The following is a 6000-nucleotide window of genomic DNA, read 5'->3' as shown; positions in this document are numbered from 1 at the left end:
GGGAGTGGAATACCACACCTCTGGGTTGAGGTGCAATACCCCTGTAGCAGCCGAATCCTCAGGGTGCTACATTCCCCCCTGGTAAATCACAGCACGTCCTCGGGCTGTAAAGACATAAAACACCAAAACATACAATTTTTTTTTTCATATAAACATAATAAACATGTAAAACACTATATAAATAACATATCTTAGCAGATAAAACTTTCTCGTCGTCTCTTGTTTCTGGTTCCTCCTCCGGACGCTGTGCACCGTGTGTCCGGGAAAAGTGCGACAGTCTCTTAGAAAATCTGGTTTTCCTATAAAACCGGTAGGGGGCGCTTTAGGACGCGCAACTATATACAGGGGAAGTTGGCCGCTCTCAGTCCTCGGCCAGGTAGAGGGAAGGGAATGGCTGCTCACAGTCCTCAGCCTGTAGGATGAAGGGGTTAACGGGTAAACAGTTCACTGGTCCCAACGGGGACTATTTTAGCAGCAACAGTTTCAGCTTACTGTGCCCCGACGGGCAACTATATACAGTCTCTACTCCCGTCCTCAACGACGGCTCCCTCCTGCTCTTTCTTGATATGATGTTTCTTCAGACCCGTCCGGGTCCTCTGGCTCCTCCTCCCCGTACCGCAACTCCTCCTCCGTCAAGCGGTGTACGTGGAGGGCGTAAGGTCCTTTGGCACACTTGTGCCGGGTGAAAGTGACCTCGTCTCCGACGTAGAGGTCACGGCCTTTGTGACCTTCCGGCAGGTGGGACTCGACGTCCCGTCGGGTAACGAAGACGTCACCCATGGTGTTCCGGTCCTTTATGAAGCCCCACCCATGCTGCGCATTAAACTTTATTACCGTCCCGATGGTACGGGGACGATTTGCTGCACAGGGGTCCCTTCTGGTCCGACTCTTTTGCTCCGCGCTGCGGGTCTGGGCCCATTGCTCTCTGACCCGCCTCTCCTCCCGTTCTCTCTTAAACTCTGCCAGCTGTTGACGGCAACACTCTGTGCGTTCAGCTGCAGCTGCCCGAGTCTCTCCGGTGAACCCCATCAAATCTTCTCCCGTGGGGTCCCACACGAATTGGGCTTCTTCTAGTGGAGGCGAGACCCGAGTCACGGGCTTTGGAGCCGGAATCAGGGGCTCACACAGGGGACCTAACTTCTTTTGTCGCTCCAGTTCCAAGAATTCTTCGGGCCAGATGAAAGGCCGCCCGTCCGGCCACGCTAGCTGGCTGAAGGGGTCCTCTCCCAGATATGGCACCCTTGGTGTTTCGGGTGCGGGCGCGATGGTGGGGGCGCCCAGGTTACCCAGGCCTTGCGGCCAGGCCGGGGGCATCTGGAAGGTAAATGGAACTGTTAACACGGCGGCGCCCTGGGCTACCTGGCCTTGCGACCAGGCCGGAGGCTCCGCGGAGGTAGATGGCTCTGCTGGGGATGCGGCGCCCGGAAACGCTAGGCCCTGCGACCAGGCCGGAGGCTCCTCTTCCTTCGCCACGCTCCGGGTCACGACGCGTGACGTCACCGGGGTCGCGACGGCGGCTTCCGGTCGGGGCCTAGTCGGTGGCGGTGTCATGGCGGTCTCGGGTACGGCCGGGGGACCTTCGGGCTCTGCGACGGGGAGCTGGGGCAGATAAGCGGTCTTCCGGTATGGGGTATAGGCGTCCCCCTTACCTGCTGCCATGCGTCTCGCTCCCTCTTCTGCGCCGTCTCCGGCCTTGGGTCCTCCCGCGTCATCCGCAGAGGCAGTCGGTGTCTTCTTCCAAGGGAGCGGGTTCCGTGGACGGGTTCCAGCTTGCTGGGCCATCTCCCGGCCCCACTCCGCCAGGATCTCCCTCTGCACTCGGGCCATCCTTCCCGCGAGGCCCTCCAGGGCACTCCGCGCGCACTCCCGATCTCGGGGAAGCTGCGCCAGGATCTCCGCTAAGCCTAGCGGGGTTGTTGACTCCAGCAGGCTCCTGACCATCGGGTCGGTGCTGCTCTGCTCTCCTCTTTCTTCCTTTTGCAGGCTCCTGGCCAGCGGGCCGGTGCTGCGCTGCTGCCGCTCCATTCCCGGGTCTATTCTTCCTCTCCTCGACTCCGGGTGCTCTCGTTCTGGACACCTTGCCTCCGGGTGCGCTCGTTCTAGACTGCTCCAAGCGACACCCATCTTTTCTCTTCTCTTTCGTCTCCTCCCACTTCGAGGGCGGTCCCGGGGCAACTCGGTGACTGTCAGCTCCAGGGGGAGTTCTTTCACGCTGACAGACACCTCCAGCATCACAGTCTCCGTTGGTGGGGGCGGTTTCCACTTTTGGCGCCATTTTCTGTCCCGGCCCACGATGGGATGTGGCCTCTTGCCCTCCTTTGGCACGCCCATAATGGCGTCCGCTGCTCTTCCAAGGCGGGAAATCTGCGGTTTTGGCGGGAAGCGTCGCCCAGTGGCGGGAAACTCTGCAGATGGCGGGAACAAGCTGGAAATGGCGGACAATCGGCGGGAAACGACTGGTGATGGAGTCCGATGGCGTGGACCCTCCGGAACCGGCGGGAGACTTCTTTCTGAGGTAAACTTGCACTTTTCTTCAGGCACGCAGTACCCGGGTGTTGCGGGCACGTAATCCTGCCGACTACGCCAAAGTTGACGCGCCCCCTGGGACATATTCCTTTTTGAGGGGAATACCCGGCACCGGATCAGATGGGGGGTTGTAGTCTCCGAGCGGCTGAGACCCGGTCCCGTGCCCAGGGCGTCAAGCTATGTGTTATGTGGCAGTTCTTACTGATGTTATAAGAGTTCTTTTGTGTCGACTACGCCACCCGTTGTAATGCGGTCACTGTGGCCGCCGCTGCAGCAGGGTCCGCTGAGGCTGATGGTGGATGTGCAGCTTGGTGGGATAACCCCCAACGGGAGGGGTATAGCCTCAGAGGGGACAGGCGCAGAGGATGGGGGTTGTGGTGGTGCGGTGCAGCCGGCAATGAAGACAGACTCGGGTTGTGCAGTTAAGGGAGTTTACTTACTGCTGATGTTTCGGTCACTCCAGCTGTTAGTGACCACCCGAGCCGTGCTGCGTCCACCAGGTCCTGGATCCGGCCAACCCCCAAACAAGTCCGGAGCGTGGCCCTGAGCTCTCCCTCTGTCCTTTCTTCAGCCGTCCCCACCAGTGATCCACCTAGGTCCAGCTCCCTCGGGCCTTCTGTTGGGCAACCCTTGGCCTTAGGTTCCCTGACCCTCCATGTGGTATGCCTTCAGGGTGGATGTAGTGGGTGGCCGTGGCAGATGCTGCCCACAGCCTCCGGTCTCTGGCTAGGGATGTTTTTGCCCCCACCAGCTTGGGTTCCGGTACCCTTGTGCTGACTCCTCACCCGGTGCTCTAATTTGGGTTCTTGGGTCCCTTCAGTCTTCCCCCTCTGGGTCTTTCTCTTTCTTTCTCCTCTCTCTCTCTCCAGGGCTGCTGTTTCCTTCTCTCTCCTCTCCAACTGACTTGTTCTCAGCGTCTGACCCTGATCTAAGTTGGTGCCCTCCTTATATATCCCTCTATGTGTGAGCTCAGGTGACCAGCACCCAATGAGCTCCTATCACTACCCAGACTGCTCCCCCTATCTGCCCCTACACTACATGGGATGTACCACCCCCCTCCCACTCCAGCCAGGAACAGGCTCGGTTGTACCTGCACATTTCTAAGTGGGAGTACCGTCGGCCTGCTCCTCTGGAATGGGATGTATGTAGTGCATGCAGTCTATCTGAGCTCAGTTCCACACTCCATCCTTACCCGGGAGTGGAATACCACACCTCTGGGTTGAGGTGCAATACCCCTGTAGCAGCCGAATCCTCAGGGTGCTACACATGCATGCCACCCTTCTTCTCAAATAACAGAAATAACTAAATGGTGCCAGATAATTCCCTCCCACCATTCTGTTTGCCAGATCACTAGTTAGTTTGCCAACTTCGCCATGTGCCAGACTCCTCCACACAGCTCTACTGGGTGACAGACCACACTCTTCATTGTCCGGTGTATGGCATCACACGCTCTTTACCTCTCTTATGTTCTAGACCATGACTTCAACAATAAGTATATAATCCTTCCTAATTGGTAAGTGCCATCCCTAGCTCGGTATGTGTCAGATCTCTCCAATTTACAACAGCTCTCCTTGGTGTTGGATCACTGCTTTGCCAGATTTTCTTTGGACCTGATTTGCTCCTTCTCACCTAACAAGGGTATGTTCACACCTTGCAGATTTGTCGTAAAGCCATTCATCTGTAGTGATTGGATGTTTAGTCTCAGATTTTTTTGCAGCTAATCTACCACATGTATACAGTGTTGGACTGGGGTGCCAAAGGCCCACCAGTGACCAACTCCAGGGCCCCACTTTTAAGCTACAGGCAAATGTGACATTATCCTCAATCACAAATTTATATAACAATGAACTGGGTAGATTGTTACATGAATAAGATGCCGCCTTTGTCTGTATATAGTGCCAAGTACTGCTCATATAAAAGGGTGGTGGCCCACCGGAGGATTCCCCAGTTCTCCTGTGGGCCAGTCCAATACTGTATATACAGTACATATACCTTGTAGGTCTCGATGCACATGAGATAAAAGGCAGCTGAAACATTGATTTTGGCAGAATCGTCCAACCCTCTAATGTGTAAGGCACCTCCTGACTTTTCAACGACAAGTTATCTCAAATCAGAAAAGATTCAGATAACTAAAGTTTAGGTACCGGATCACTTTTTTGCCAGCAGTTTACTCTCAGAAGAGATGGGTGTTGGCCATCAGCCATTTAGGGTATGTGGGTGCAATAAAGTTGCCCTTACACCTAGGGGTTTGGCCACACAATCGTTTTGACGACAGTTTTACCTCCAGACTCCCCTATATAAATGTATGATTTATCAAGTGAGCTTTTTCAGTATGGAGAGGGGATTAAGCTGCTGCCCTTGTACCATAAAGCGGGTTTCCCATGTATAGTAACCCTATCGACTTGCTATAGTTAGAATGAATAAAACCAGCTGTACCCACCTTCTCTTCTCCAGTGACAGCTCTTTGCTGCAGCCATTCACTGGCTCAGTGACTCTTATCGCCTACATTGGCATCAGTATTTATCTCAGTGATTGGTGGCAGTGGTCTACTGTTCTGGAGTCGTGACAGCCTGTAAAAAAAAATCACTGGGAGCAGCAGGTGAAAGCAATGTACTGATTATTGTTAACTACAGCAACTAAAGTAAAAAAAATGTATAGATGGAAAATCCCTTTAATTTTCTTTCCTTTGACATTTGCCCTGTATAAGCACCTTAGCTTATGACTGAATAGCAGATGATAGAGATAGTGATATTATCTCTTTAGCACACCCTTTTCCAATACTTGAAATAACACTTTTATTCCCAGAGGATCTGGGAGTCCCCTAACACCCAGACTTTTCAGAAATTTGCTTCTTTGCAGCACTTTTGTTCACAAGACTTGCATTTCTCACCAGGGGTGTAACTATGTCCTATGGGCCCTACTGGGCAACTTTTGGTCCTGCCTCCCCACAACTACCAGCTTGTTGCTTGCATGCATGTGCTCTGCTAGGGCACATCAAGATATGTTTCCCCTCCGTAAAAAAAGAAACAACAACAAATTATATATATTCACATGTACACAGTTATATCACAAGACGCGAGAGCCGCCGGCCAGTCCGAGCATTGCATTGCGATCCTCATCCAATTTATATGGCCGTCTGATTCTTCTCTAAGGCTCCAATTAGCAATGCAGCTAATATCTAATCTATATCTTCTCCCTTTGGGTTTCATTCCATTGCTTCTAGTCTTTCTTTGTGCGAATGAGAATAAGGCTGCGTTCACACATTGCGTATTTCCCTACGTTTTTTTACGCTGCGTATTTTCCTGCTTTTTTTACCTGCGTTTTTTTAAGCAGGTAAAAAAAGCACCTCCATTCACACACTGCGTAAAAAAGCGCAGCAAAAAACGCAGTGTGAAAATGAAGGGTGACATGTGTAATGTCACACTTCATTTCAGTGTGACATGTGTACTGTCTGTGTCTGTGTGTCGTGTGTGT

This window comes from Phyllobates terribilis, unplaced genomic scaffold, assembly GCF_046119375.1.
Source record: "Phyllobates terribilis strain yellow unplaced genomic scaffold, ASM4611937v1 Scaffold_12__6_contigs__length_324123572, whole genome shotgun sequence".
Classification (NCBI taxonomy): Eukaryota; Metazoa; Chordata; class Amphibia; order Anura; family Dendrobatidae; genus Phyllobates; species Phyllobates terribilis.
The sequence above is the reverse complement of the archived record's forward strand: the minus strand, read 5'-3'. Positions refer to the sequence as shown.